Raw genomic sequence first — 15,840 nt, forward strand, 5'->3', positions numbered from 1 at the left:
AAATTTTCTGAGAACGAACGGAAAACGATCGTTTTTATGTTTGTTGTTAAAAAAGTCTGACCAAGTGTATGGGGCTTAACAATAGTTAATATGGATGAGCCGCGTGTTGAAAGTGCCGCGAATCCCGCAATATATTTACGAAAGTACAAAATGACGAAAATCCTTTTTCTGTTCGTATCTTCAGTCGCATGCCCACATGACATCCACAACAAATTGTCATAGATGTCACACGAACACACGACCGAAAACACGAACAGAAAAAGGAATCCAAAACACAGAATGCAAATCATTGACGAAAATTCACGAAAATTATTGTCTAACAAGTAACGAACATGAATTAAACAGAATAACGAACCATCCCGCATGTATGAAAATAAAACGGTAACGAAAATACGAAACGATCGGAATACGAAAAAATCTCGTTGTACGAAAAACGAACGGGAACGAACAGGAAAACGGGCGTCTTACGAAAAACTAACGGAAACGAACCTATGGAAAGATACTAAACAGAACAAAAAAATACGAAAAAAAATTCTGTGCACATGTCTAATAAAAATCCCTCCTGAGATGTGTGCAAACCTGGTAACCAACTACAAGAAACGTCTGACCTCTGTGCTTGCCAACAAAGGTTTCTCCACCAAGTACTAAGTTGTGTTTTGCTTGGGGATCAAGTACTTATTTTACTCACTATTTTACTCACTGAACTGCAACTTATTTTTATAACATTCAGGATTTTTGGATGATATTCCGTCTCCGTTATTTAAAATACACCTACAGTACCTGTCACAGAGAATGTGTTTCCACCACAATGGCATCGCGCTGATTCTCGGCGACATGGTGCCGACATCTCGCACTCGCTGGAATAGGAAAAGCACATTCCAGCAAGCGCATCATAGAAGCGACGGGGATCCGACTTGGATTCCGGCCAATTCTAGCCGCGCTGTTTGGTTTCTGAATCATGAGGGGGAACTTCCACGCCTAATTTTAAATAAAAAAACGGCATGGGTCCCCCCCCCCAGGGGCATACCAGGCCCTTAGGTCTGGTATGGATTGTAAGGAGAACCCCCCCACAATCCATACCAGACCCGTGTCCAAGCACGTCGCCCGGCCGGTCAGGAGAGGAGTGGGGACGAGCGAGCGCCCCCCCTCCTGAGCCGTACCGGGCCGCATGCCGTACCAGGCCGCATGCCCTCAACATGGGGGGGTTTGGCTGCCTGCAGCCCCCCCACCCCAAAGCACCCTGTCCCTATGTTGATAAGGACAGGGCCTCTTCCCGACAACCCTGGCCGTTGGTTGTCGGGGTCTGCGGGCGGGGGCTTATCGGAATCTAGGAGCCTCCTTTAATTTGGGGGCCCCCAGATACCGGCCCCCCACCCTAGGTGAATGAATATGGGGTACATCGTACCCCTACCCATTCACCTGGAGAAAAAGTGTCAAAGAAAATAAACACACAATGCAGGGTTTTAAAATAATTTATTAGTCAGCTCCGGGGTCTTCTCCGCTCTCCGGGGGGGTCTTCTCCACTTTCTGGGGGGTCTTCTTCCATATTCTCCGCTCTCTGCTGTCGCCTCGGCTCTCCCTGGTTCTTCTCCCGATCGCTCTCCGGTGCCTTCTTCGGGGCTGGCCGCCGCTATCTTTTTTTTTAGCTCTATTACTAGCGGCGGCGCAGCCCGCTCTTCTTTGCCATCTTCTGCCTTCTTCTTTTCTTCCGATGTTGACGCGTCGCTTCCTCCCGCTGTAATGCCGGATACGCGGCTCGCACCGATTTATATAGGCCTCTTATGACGTCACGGTCCCATCATGCTCCGGGACCCACGTCCAGGTCGGATTTCCGTCGCTTCTATGACGGCTTATTCCCATCGCGGCAAGCCAGCTCGGCGCTGGCTCCCGCGACGGGGCTCGTAGGTGGTCAATCTCGCAGAGAAAGGGAGTGAGATTGACACAATATCGCGGTCACCTACTGTATGATAAAAATGATAGACCCTTAATTTCTTTGTAAGTGGGCAAACTTACAAAATCTGCAGGGAATCAACTAATTATTTTCCCCACTTTACATGATTCAAATATGATAGATCAGTGTTTCTCAACCTTTTTTCAGTCAAGGGACCCTTTAATATTCTGCACAATCTCAAGGCACACCATTCTGAAATGTTAAAATCTAAACAAATAGTTTTGCATAATGTAGCAACATTCACATGCATAGGACACCCAACAGTAGCAGTGGCCCGGATTCAGAGAGCAATTGCGCCTGCGTAACCATAGTTATGCAGCGCAATTGCTTACTTGCGCCGGCGTAACGAATGCTCCTGATTCAGGAACCTCGTTACGCCGACTGCAGCCTAAGATATGCGTGGCATAAGGCTCTTATGCCCGCATATCTTAGGCTGCATTCTTGCGATGGCCGCTAGGTGGCGTTCCCGTTGTGCTCAGCGTATAGTATGCAAATTGCATACTAACGCCGATTCAAAACGCTACGCGAGCCCTGCGTACGCAGTTTACGTCGTTTGCGTACTGCGGTTTTCGCGTAAGGCTGCCCCTGCTATTAGCAGGGGCAGCCAATGTTACGTATACCCGTCGTTCCCGCGTTGCGAAATTTGAACTTTACGTAGTTTGCGTAAGTGAATCGTGAATGGCGCTGGACGCCATTCACGTTCACTTTGAAGCAAGTGACGTCCTTGCGACGTCATTTGCCGCAATGCACGTCGGGAAAGTTTCCAGACGGAGCATGCGCTCTACGATCGGCGTAGGAAAGCGCCTAATTTAAATGATTCCCGCCCCCTACGGGATCATTTAAATTGCGCGCGCTTACGCCGGGCATTTTGCCGGAGCGCCCACACAATTTACGGAGCTACTGCTCCGTGAATCGCGGGTAGCGCAGAAAATTTGCGGTGGCGCAGGGCAAAAAGCGCAAATGTACCTGAATCTACCCCAGTGATTTTATCCTTCCAAAGCAAATACACCTTTGCACACTGATACTGATTAGTGTTTCAGTTTGTCTCTTCTCCTTCGGTTTCTATCTCTTACTCAGCTAATGTGACCACAGTGATAAAAGAGAGGGGAAGGGGCAGATAAGGATGCTGTGCAGGTGCCTGACATCCTCCTTATCAACCAATGGCATTATTGGTTTATAGGACACCGGCGGCTAGAAAGTTGTAATGGTGCACAATGAAAACCTGGGCAGGCTTGATCCACCCACTGACTTGTATACAATTTTTAGGTATTTTGCCAAAGGCACCCCTGAAGACACCTGAAGGCACCCTGGTTGAAAAAGGCTGTGATCGATGAATGTACACCAGCAAAATCAAGGTAAAGGTATTTGTGGTAAAGGTTTTACATAAATAAATAGAAGCTGATAATTTTAAGCACCTCAATCAGTGTCAGAGCTTTTCTGTTGGAAAACAACAGACTTAGGCCTTGTACACACGACCGAACATGTCCGCTGAAACTGGTCTGTCGGACCAGTTTCCGCGGACATGTTCGGTCGTGTGTAGGGCCGACCGGACAGTTTGCCGGCCTAGCGGACAGGTTTCCAGCGGACAAAAGTTTCTTAGCATGCTAAGGAACATGTCCGCTGTAAGCATGTCCGTCGGACATGTCCGATGGTCAGTACGACTCATCGGACATGTCCGCTGGCCCGAAATCCCACGCATGCGTCGAAGTGATTCGACGCATGCGTGGAAGCATTGAACTTCCTGGTGCGCGCACGTCGCGGCGTCATCGACGCCGCCACGTCGCCGCCACGTCACCGCGTATTCTGTCCGCGGGGAATTTGGTCTGATGGTGTGTACACACATCAGACCAAATGATCCCAGCGGACATGTCCGATGAAAACAGTCCGCGGACCGTTTTCATCGGACATGTTGGGTGGTGTGTACGAGGCCTGAGGCCCTGTACACACGATCAGTCCAAACTGATGAAAACGGACTGAAGTTCAGTTTCATCAGTCCAAACCTACCGTGTGTATGGCCCATCAGACTTTTGTCCTTCAGACCAAAGTTTTAAAACTTGCTTTAAAATCGGACTGATGGACTCATGACCGATCAGTCAAAACCGATGGTTAGTACGCAAAAGCATCGGTTCAAAACCCGCGCATGCTCAGAATCAAGTCAACGCATGCTTGGAAGCATAGAGCTTCGTTTTTTTTAGCACGTCGTTGTGTTTTACGTCACCGCGTTGGACTCGATCGGATTTTGAACTGATGGTGTGTAGGCACATCAGACCATCAGTCCATCAGACCATCAGACTTCAGCCTTCAGTCCGTTTTCATCAGTTTGGACTGATCGTGTGTACAAGGCCTTACTGGCTGGATCACAAGGTGAAAATAGAGGAAAGAAAGCCTAAAAAGGAAAACAAATGCCGGCATCGCATTAAAGAGATGGTAAGCTGCAGTATAATAAATGTTAGCTTTTGGGTTTAAAACTGCTTTAGGATAAAGAGGAATATACAAAGCTTAGTAATCCCATGGCAACCCACCAGCAGTTTTTTTGTTCTGGTTGCTCCAAATTGATAAAAAACAGGTTGAATCAATTGGCTGCTGGTCATAATTGTTCCTTGTGCTGCCTTATTAGATAATCCTGTCTCCCTGCCTGTACAATAAATGTGCTAAATATAGATGAATGATCAATTATATCATACTTAAATACAGATGTTTATAGCTCTACAACTCCCCAATTATGTAACTTTAAAGCCGACTTTAATCCCAATGTACAAAGCTTTAACACAAGCATTAGAATCTTTATTTTCAGCCATGTAATTGTAATGTTTGCATCTCATCAAAAATAGAGACAAATAGCTAGATTCAGAAAGAGTTAAGCCGGCGTATCAGTAGATATGCCGTCGTAACTCTGAATCTGCGCCGTCATACATTTAAGTGTATTCTCAAATTGAGATACACTTAAATGTAGCTAAGATACGACGGCCTGCACCGTTGTATCTTAGCTGTCTAATTCCGCCGGCCGCTAACGCTGATTTACGCCTAGAATGCGTAAATCAGCGAGATACGCCTATTCACGAACGTACGCTTGCCCGTCGCAGTAAAGATACGCCGTTTACGTAAGGCGTTTTCAGGCGTAAAGTTATTCCACCAAAAAGCTGGCCTAGCCTGTTGTTAAGTATGGACGTCGTTCCCGCGTCGAATTTTTAAAATTGTACTTCATTTGCGTAAGTCGTCCGAGAATGGGGCTGGACGTAATTTACGTTCACGTCGAAACCAATAAGTCCTTGCTGCGTACTTTGGAGCAATGCACACTGGGATATGTCCACGAACGGCGCATGCCATCACGTCGGGTCATGGTTTATTTACATAAAACATGCCCACCTCTTCACAATTTGAATTAGGCGCGCTTACGCCAAACCATTTACGCTACGCCGCTGTAACTTAGGAGGCAAGTGCTTTGTGAATACAGCACTTGCCTCTCTGACTTACGGCGGCGTAGCGTAAATACGATACCCTACGCCGGCTCAAACATACACCGCCCTACGTGAATCCAGCTAATTATGCATTGAGGTCTTACACAGCCTGCACTTGGTCACAATTGTGTTCTGTGATATCTGTGTGCAATTGGCGGTTCTCCATTGTCTTAGCATTCATTATAAACTGTCTGCTGTCCATGGTTCTGATCTCAGTAATAGCACAGCTACCGTTTGTAGGTATTTATAAAAGAAAATGAATATTCGCTTTCCTAACACTGAACCGCCTCTTAGCCAATCAGGTGATTGGGTCTGTTACCCGCCACCTGATTGGTTGGAATGACAGGCGCTGTGATTGGACGCCGAACAGGTGTCCAATCATAGGAGAGGACGGGAGGAGCGGGCTGGGGGAGGCATCGACGACATGGAGGAGCATGGGGGACACCGCTCGCCACTCACCACCGTCACCCGCTGCCCCACCGAGACAGGGTAAGTGCTGGGCACTAACTGAGAGAAATTGCTCTTTAGCAAGTCTAAGCTGGAGAAAGGATTAACAGGTGCTTGTAGCTGTAAAGGGGATTGGAGACCCTCTCACCGGATTCCTCTCCTGCAGTCCCCTGAAAGCAGCAAGAGACCTGTATAGCAGGGGGCCCCAATAAACAGCGATACAGCAGATGGCAACCAATGTGATAGTGGCCTGGACAGCTATTCTGCATGTTAATGTCCCCGTTTGGATCAGCCTTTCATAAAATGCGCTCTAAAGCTCACACGCTTAAAATTAGGGTTGTCCTGATACCACTTTTTTGAGACCGAGTACAAGTACCGATACTTTTTTTCAAGTACTCGCCGATACCGAATACCGATACTTTTTTTTAATGTCATATGACGGTATTTTTTTTTTTTTTTACACAGTTTTAATTTTTTACTTTTTTTTTTACAGTGATTTTTGTTTGGGGGGGGGGGGGTAGTGGATTGTCAGTGTGTTTTTTTTCTATTATTATTATTATTATTATTAACATTTAATTTTTTTAATTATTTATTGCAAAATAAACATTATTTTTTTTAATTAGCCCTGTTGGGGGGCTTTGGTGAGATATCAGGGGTCTTAACAGACCTCTGACATCTCCACTTTAAGACAGAGAAAGGGACTAGGGACACAGATTCCCCATTCCCTTTCTGAGCTGCACTGGAAATGAATGGACAGGAGACACAGTTTACAATGCTCAGTCAAATGAATGGACAGAGTCAGTGATCAAAAAAGGTAGGAGCCGGGTTTAGCAGCTCCTACCGCCGCTCTCCATCCTGACAGAGGGGGCGGAGGAGGACATGGAGGGGGGACACAGATCACAGAGGGGGGAAAAAAGCGGCACGGAGGGGGGAGCAAAACAGAGGACGGCAGCGGAACGGAGGGGGAGAACAAAGGACGCAGCAGCACGGAGGGGGGGAACAGAGGATGGCAGCGGCACGGAGGGGGAGAACAGAGAACGGCAGCGGCACGGAGGGGGGGGAAAGAGGACAGGGGGAGGGGGAGAGCAGAACGGCAGCGGCACGGAGGGGGGGACATAGGAGCATGGAAGGAGAGTCAGGTATCGGTAAAGTATCGGAGCATTTTCCCCGAGTACAAGTACTCGGGGGAAATGCTTGGTATCGGTCCCGATACCAATACTAGTATCGGTATCGGGACAACCCTACTTAAAATGAACTATGAATAGTAATAATTATTCCTCTCACTCCAGCATGCATACCGATATGCCTGGCAGAATTGTCACGTGTGTACCAATTTGTGCTGTATGTGTGTTGGTCTTCATATGAGCTTATAGTTGGGATGATTTTAAAAATCATTGTGCTTAACCACTTGCCTACAGGACACTTTCCCCCCCTTTCAGCCCAGGCCAATTTTTAGCTTTCATAGCTGTTGCACTTTGAATGACAATTGCGCGGTCATGCAACACTGTACCCCAACTACATTTTTATAATTTTTTTGAGACAGATAGAGCTTTCTTTTGGTGGCATTTAATCACCACTGGGTCTTTTTCATTTTTGATAAACAAACGAAAAAAGACTGAATTAAAAAAATAAAAAAAAAGTTTGTCTTTGTTTTTGTAATTTTTCTCCTTCACTGATGTGCGCTTATGAGTCTCAGACGCAGGACTCAGGCCGCTGTTCCAGGAACACTACGATCATTCACAGACCAGCCCCGCCTCCACAAGTGACAAGCTGCGATTGGCCCTGGGGAGGAGGCGGTCCGCTCCCAGTTGACGTCACTTCCGGTATCGGAGCATTTTCGCGAGTACCGATACTTGCGGAAATGCCTAGTATGGATACCGATACCAGTATCGTTATCAGTGCATCCCTAGGGGATTTAACCTGGATGGGGAAAAGGGACAAGTGATGCCCAGACAATTGATCTTGTTAGTTTGAACAAAAGATTATTGAATCTATATTGGCAATCTCTAAAGCTCCATACTCCTCCAGCACATTTCTTAAGTCAACTCCACTTCATATCTACTGCGCAATCCCAGATTCCTGTCATAGTTAGCACATGGTTAGGACTCACTCTGAAAAAGTCCTAACTGTTCAATATCCACCATTTGTTGGCAGGGGTCTGCAGTCCCCTTTGGTTTAGCAACCAATAGTGATGAAAATAGTTATTTTTGTGCCAGCTGAATCTTGGTAGACTACTGATTCCAGAAAGTCCTTTGCAATTCCTGCCAACCCTCCTGGCTTCAGCAACTTGACTCAAACACCAGCGACATCACAGTCGCTCCCTCTTGCTCTACATCCACTCCTGGCATGTCACTCCCAGATCTTCTCATGGTGCCTGTCACTCAACGACCCCAGAATGTATCCCTCCTAGTGACTTGCCCGGCAATGCTCCCCGCTGTCCTCTTCCTGGTCCTGTTCAGGACACCCCGAGATAGCATTGTATATAGGATTCCTTCCCAGCTCCTGAGCTCCAGGCCCAAGGTCACCCTCCCCCAGAAAGGGGGCTTCCTCCAAGCCTAACATCACTAGTTCTTCCACCCGAACTCCTCCCACAGCAGGCTGACCATGAGTATATATATGAGCCCTGCCATCTGCCAATCCTAGTTGGGGATTGGTCAGTGCTTTCAGATACACTCCATGCCACTCCAATTCTCTGCCCTGCCTCTTTTCCAGAACCTTCCAGAAACAGAGGAGGCGCCAGAGAGATGAAGTACATGTCAGTCACCTGCTGCTACTCTAAACCACTCTCCTGCCCCAAGATCAAAACAAACAGGCCTAGCTGACTGCTAGGCCTGACTAAATTTACCTGCACTGCAAAAGTTTTTATTTTTTTTTATTTTTTTTTATTACTATTTATTTGGGAAGCGCGCATATATGTCAGGGCTCCATTCCCGGCTCCATTGAGCTCCCGCGCATGCGCGGGGCGACTGGGCACGGGCGCACGTCCGGGCGCAATATGTGCGCGCGCATGCGCGGTACAGCGGCGCGCCGTGTGCGTGGATGCGCGCACGGCCGTGCACGTGACAGCTCTGTGGCCAATCAGAGGACTGACTCTCCTATTTAAACTGGCCTCATCCCCTGAACAAGTTGCTGGCTTGTCTTCAGCTCCTATGTGTTTACCTGTTGCCGTACCTGCCTGTTTTGACCCGGAATTCCTGACGACTCTCCTCTCACCTGGAACCTCTGACCCTTTGGCTAACGTTACCTGGATTGCTGTTGTCTCCTGCCCCTTGACCTTGGCTTGCTCTCATGGACTCCCTCTGAACTCTCCTGCTCTTGACCCTCGGCCTGTGACTCGGATTTGCCTTCATCTCCTGTGGACCCTACCAGACTTACCTACCAGTTCCTGCCTGACCAACGCTTGTCTCCAGTCTTCTGCACCTGCCCTGCTTCTGTCAGCTGCACCAAGTCTGCCTACCAGCTCCCGGCACCGGTGCCTCCTTGTGCCGTCCCTCCTCTGTCCCAACTCCAGGGAGTGGTCTGCACAGGGTCGCAAAGGTGAGCCGCCCTCAGCATCTCGGTCTCGGTGAGTACAGGTTCTGACAGTACAAGCCAGCCAGATGTCTGAGACCGACAGGGCGCGCTCACCCTTTGAGACGCTGTGCCAACAGGTCTCCGCCTTAACAGAGGCAGTCCAGAAGCTTCAGGAAGGCTACCTCCAGATTGATGGCCGCCTCCAACAACTGGCCGGTTCCCCAGGTCCATCCGCTGCAGCCCTAGCCTCTTCACCTGGACCTTCTGCTGCCCAAGCTCCTGCAAACCCTGCCATGATGGGGAGTAATCCCGAACCCCGGGTCTCCATGCCCGAGCGATTCTCAGGCGACCGCCGGAAATACCGGGCTTTCAAGAATGCCTGTTCCCTTTACCTGGCCTTGCAACCTAGAACTTTTGCGACCGAAGCTGTTAAGGTTGGATTCGTAATCTCTCTCCTTTCTGAGGAGCCTCAAGCATGGGCACACTCCTTAATGGAACAACGCAGTCCAATACTTGACTCTATTGACACCTTCTTCACCCACATGGGGAAATTATACGACGATCCTCTATGTGCAGCCACAGCAGAGGGTACTCTGCACACCTTGAATCAAGGGAGACGGCCGGTGGAAGACTACACCGCCGAATTTAGAAAGTGGTCTGCTGACACAGGCTGGAATGAGTTGGCCCTCAGGTACCAATACCGCCAGGGCCTCTCTGAGAACCTAAAGGATGAGCTTGCAAGGTCGGCACCCCCTGCCTCTCTGGAGGATTTAATCCAAACCGCCACTCAGCTGGATAGGCGCCTTCGAGAACGTCATTCGGAGAGGTTCCAGTCCAACCGGCCTAACTGGGTTCCACCAAGATATGCTCCAGTACCTCCGCCTCACCCAGCTCCACCAAACACCTCATTACCCGACCCAGAGCCGATGCAGCTTGGTATAGTACGGGCCCCTCTGACTCCAGAAGAGAGACTCCGGAGGCGTCAATCTAACCTCTGTCTGTACTGCGGAGCCGCCGGACACTTTTTGCGCACTTGCCCAGTAAGGCCTTGTAAGTCGAAACCTCCATCTGCTATCAATTTCCCTGTTACCAGTTTGCCTCAGACTTATGTTATCCTCTTTCTTTCCCTACAGCTCCCGGAAGGGGCAACACGTCTGCCGGCGATAATTGATTCCGGGGCCTGCAGCTGCTTCTTGGACTCATCCTTAGCCCAAAAGCTGCGTATCCCCTGCCGTACCAAGGATTTTCAGCTGCAAGTTCATCTGGCTGACGGCTCTCTCCCCCGTTCCGGATTGATTACCCAGGAAACCCTTCCTCATTGTGCCATCTCAGATTCTGGGCACCGGGAGTTCCTCTGTTTGGACTTGATTCCGTCCCCCATGTTCCCTATCATTCTGGGTCTCCCTTGGCTACAAGTTCATCTGCCCTGCATTGATTGGCTCAAGAAAGAAGTCAGCTTCCCTTCCACCTACTGTTCCCAGCACTGTCTCGCACCCGTTCCAGTCTCCTGCTCCACGTTAGCTACTCCACCTGAAGACCTACAGCATGTTCCTCCAGCCTACCTAGACTTCAAGGATGTCTTTGACAAAAAACAAGCCGATTGTCTCCCACCACATCGGTCATATGACTGACCCATTGACCTCTTGCCCGGATCTGAAATTCCCTTTGGGCGCATATTCCCCTTGTCAGAGACTGAGTTGAAGACCCTCAAGGCCTATATTGAAGAAAATTTAAGAAAGAAGTTCATCCGTCCCTCCTCCTCGCCAGCGGGGGCGGGGATCTTCTTTGTCGAGAAAAAAGATGGATCGCTTAGACCCTGCATTGATTATAGGGAGTTAAACAAAATTACCATCAAGAACCGGTACCCGCTGCCTCTAATCCCCGAGCTCTTTCAAAGGTTCCGATCAGCTCAGGTTTTTTCTAAATTGGACCTCCGGGGCGCCTACAATTTGGTCCGAATAAGGGCAGGAGATGAGTGGAAGACTGCGTTCAGGTCCAGATTCGGGCACTTCGAGTATCTGGTCATGCCCTTTGGGCTTTGTAATGCGCCCGCCACTTTCCAGCATCTAGTCAATGACATTTTTCGACAATTTTTAGATGACTTCCTCGTAGTCTACTTGGACGATATTCTCATCTTTTCAGCCACAAAAGAATTACATCGGCAACATGTCAGGCAGGTTCTCACCATCTTGAGACAACACCGGCTTTATCTCAAATCAGAAAAATGCGAGTTCGAAAAGACATCAGTGCAATTTTTAGGATTCATCATTTCTGTGAATGGGGTAGCCATGGATCCCCAGAAAATCAGTGCTATTCAGGAGTGGGCACCCCCAACAGACAAAAAGGACGTTCAGCGCTTCATTGGCTTTGCCAATTTTTATAGACGATTCATCATCGGTTTTTCATCAATTGTTTCTCCCATCACCAAGTTGACCCGCCAGGGGCACCGCTTCCAGTGGCCACAAGAGGCTCAGGAGGCCTTTATCAAACTCAAAGCGGCCTTTACCTCGGCACCTGTACTTTGTCATCCGGATTCTACGCTACCTTTTGTTCTAGAAGTGGACGCCTCGGAATCTGCTACAGGCGCTATTCTTTCCCAGAGACAGGGACCGAAGTCGCTTCTTCACCCAGTAGCCTACGCCTCTCGGAAACTAAGTCCTCCTGAGCGCAATTACGACGTAGGCGATAGAAAACTACTGGCCATAAAATTTGCACTGGAGGAGTGGAGGTACCTGCTGGAGGGGGCAGCGCATCCCATTATCATTTTCACGGACCACAGGAACCTGGAATACTTACGGTCTGCAAAACGCCTTAGGCCCAGGCAAGCCCGTTGGGCTCTTTTTTTTGTCCGCTTCAATTTCCATATTACCTATCGTCCTGGCGCAAAAAATGGAAAAGCTGATGCCCTCTCCAGGATGTTTCCGGAGACGCCCGATACTTCCGAGCCCAGCACTATCCTGTCACCTCAAAATTTTTTGCTTCTCCCTCAAACAGATTTGTTGACTGCTCTAAAGACCGCATGCCAACGGTGCCCTGATCATGAGGTTTCCTCCTTGGAGAAAAAGGACGACCTGCTGTGGTCTCGTGGGAAGATTTTTGTTCCAACAGAGGCAAGACAGTTAATCCTCAGCACCTTCCATGATCGTAAATTGGCTGGCCATTTTGGTACCCGTAAAAATTCCGAACTGATCTCTCGCTCCTTCTGGTGGCCTAAATGGAGGTCCGACTGCAAGGATTATGTCTCTTCCTGCATTCGCTGCCAGCGGAGTAAGGGGCCAAACACGAAGACCTGGGGGCTGCTGAAACCCCTTCCTATCCCAGAACGGCCCTGGATTGACATCTCCATGGACTTTATTGTCGATTTGCCTCCTTCAGCCGGGTTTACCACGATCCTAGTCGTGGTGGACCGTCTGTCCAAGATGGCGCATTTCTTGCCCATGGTGGGTACGCCCTCCGCGGCAGACACAGCCAAAATCTTTTTAAAAGAGATTATCAAGCTCCATGGAGTGCCCAAAAGCATAGTATCTGACAGAGGTACTCAATTCACATCCAAATTTTGGAAGGAACTTTGCAGAGCTTTGGAAGTGAAGATCTGTCTGTCCTCGGCCTATTACCCTCAAAGTAATGGCCAGACAGAGAGCACTAATCAAACGCTAGAACAGTATCTACGATGCTTTTGCTCAGTCTCCCAAGACGATTGGTCCTCCTTGTTATCTACAGCCGAGTTCGCTTACAATAATTCCATACATTCTTCCACAAACCAAACCCCGTTCTGGGCTAACTTCGGTTTCCACCCTTCCTTTTTGCCGGACTCCATCCCGGAAACATCGGTGCCAGCGGTCCAGGAACGTGTGACCTGCATCCAGCAAAACTTTCGGAAGTTACAGGAGAGCATGCAGCAAGCTCAGCAGGACTATAAGAGGTTCCATGACAAGGGGAGGAAGGATTGCCCTGTCTTCAAAGTGGGTGAGAAGGTCTGGCTATCCGCCATCAACCTCAAGTTACCTATTCCCTCTCGGAAGCTGGGTCCAAGGTTCATCGGGCCATTTGAGATCAGGCGAGATATCAACCCAGTAGCTTTTGAGTTGGCTTTACCCAGGTCCTACAAGATCCACCCTGTGTTTCACGCCTCCCTGCTTAAGCCCGTTGTGTCTGACCCCTTCAACGGTAGAGAAGAATTGCCGCCACCACCAGTGGAGATTGAGGGGGAAAAGGAATTTGAGGTGGAGGCCATCTTGAATTGTAGGAAGAGAGGAAGACAATTACAATACCTCATCAAATGGAAGGGGTATCCCCCTGAAGACAACTCCTGGGAGCCTTCCCGAAATCTCCATGCCCCTCGTCTGATTCGGGCCTTTCATGCGGAGCACCCTGAGGTAATGGACAGTTTGGGCGTCCGGAGTCCGCCCCTTGGGAGGGGGCACTTTCAGGGCTCCATTCCCGGCTCCATTGAGCTCCCGCGCATGCGCGGGGCGACTGGGCACGGGCGCACGTCCGGGCGCCATATGTGCGCGCGCATGCGCGGTACAGCGGCGCACCGTGTGCGTGGACGCGCGCACGGCCGTGCACGTGACAGCTCTGTGGCCAATCAGAGGACTGACTCTCCTATTTAAACTGGCCTCATCCCCTGAACAAGTTGCTGGCTTGTCTTCAGCTCCTATGTGTTTACCTGTTGCCGTACCTGCCTGTTTTGACCCGGAATTCCTGACGACTCTCCTCTCACCTGGAACCTCTGACCCTTTGGCTAACGTTACCTGGATTGCTGTTGTCTCCTGCCCCTTGACCTTGGCTTGCTCTCATGGACTCCCTCGGAACTCTCCTGCTCTTGACCCTCGGCCTGTGACTCGGATTTGCCTTCATCTCCTGTGGACCCTACCAGACTTACCTACCAGTTCCTGCCTGACCAACGCTTGTCTCCAGTCTTCTGCACCTGCCCTGCTTCTGTCAGCTGCACCAAGTCTGCCTACCAGCTCCCGGCACCGGTGCCTCCTTGTGCCGTCCCTCCTCTGTCCCAACTCCAGGGAGTGGTCTGCACAGGGTCGCAAAGGTGAGCCGCCCTCAGCATCTCGGTCTCGGTGAGTACAGGTTCTGACAATATACCACCGGTCGGTGGTGCCAAAGCGCTTTGTGACAAAATAGCCCGGATGTTCTGGCGTGGGGAGCATAATTAAAAGAGAAGGGAGAAGAAATCAGAAATCAGCGAAGAAAAATTGGCCTAGGATTGAAATGCTTGGCAGAATAGCCAGGTCTTCAGCTTCTTCCTGAAGTCTGCTTTTATAATAAAGATAGAAAGATTACAATATCTTATATGCAAATTCAAGATCATAAATTCAAATATCAAAGATTTACAGGTGGTTGTAAAGAAATCAAGTGATACGGGGTACTAGCAATGCAGGTGAGAGGCACCAAAAATTACCAAATGACATAGCAATAAACTTCATTGTGAAGGGGAGGGTAGTTTTAGTGTATTTTTTTTATATTTGCATTTTCTATGCAGTTTTTTTTTTTTTGTCACTTAATTATTTTTGTTAGAAGGCTGACAGGCATATATGGAGTTACGGGCGCTATTCATGCAATCATCAGGGGTCAATCTGCTGTTTTCCCTGCAGCCACATTTGTTCATGCCCCATTACTGCTACATTATAAGACTTTCAGCAGCGGTAGTAAAAAAAAGGCTAATGAAAGCTATTGAAAAATACATTTGAAATTGCATTTAGGATTCGTGCACATGGGCAGATAAAATGCTGCTTTTAGAGACACTCTTTTTTTTCTTGCTTTGAATGCAGCTCTATTTCAGCCAATGTATTCATGCCCATTGCGGCTTTATGTTTGTATACAAGAGAGCAAGAAAATCCCCAAGCCTGCATCCAGAGAGGAGCTTACAGATATAATTTATGTGCATAAATGTGTGTAATTAAATTCCAGTGGCCAGAATAAATACATATTCTAGCCAACAGACAATTGGCTTCTAAATATGCTTCAAAAAACCATACACTTATAAACACATATAATTACACGCCAAAACTACCAGCTCCTGACAGAAAAATTGAATGTAGGTAGAAGTATTTTTAAAGCGGACCTTCAGTCATTTTTTCATCTTTCCATCTATTAAATATTCTGCCCTTGTTGTTTTAACTTTGGATAGTGTAAGGGCCGGGTTAGCTCGGTAGCAGGGTGTGTGACCTCCTGAGTGGGTTCACTACACACTGAATTATAGAGAGAGGCAGCCGTGGGTGGTTGAAATAACAAGGGTTATGGTTTATTCTTCCATATTGCTGGAAACAAGTGCAAGCATCAAAACAGCATAAACAAAATAAAACATAAAATAAACCCTGGCCACTTGAGCCATCTACCTTCACAACACAGGAACCTACCTATGGAGTCTGGCACAGCCTACTGCTGGGCAGACACTGCTGGTCCTCCAGCAGAAAATTATAGTCTTTTTGATTTTCTTATCACAAAGCAAATATA

This window comes from Rana temporaria, chromosome 2 (assembly GCF_905171775.1).
Source record: "Rana temporaria chromosome 2, aRanTem1.1, whole genome shotgun sequence".
In the NCBI taxonomy this organism is placed as follows: Eukaryota; Metazoa; Chordata; class Amphibia; order Anura; family Ranidae; genus Rana; species Rana temporaria.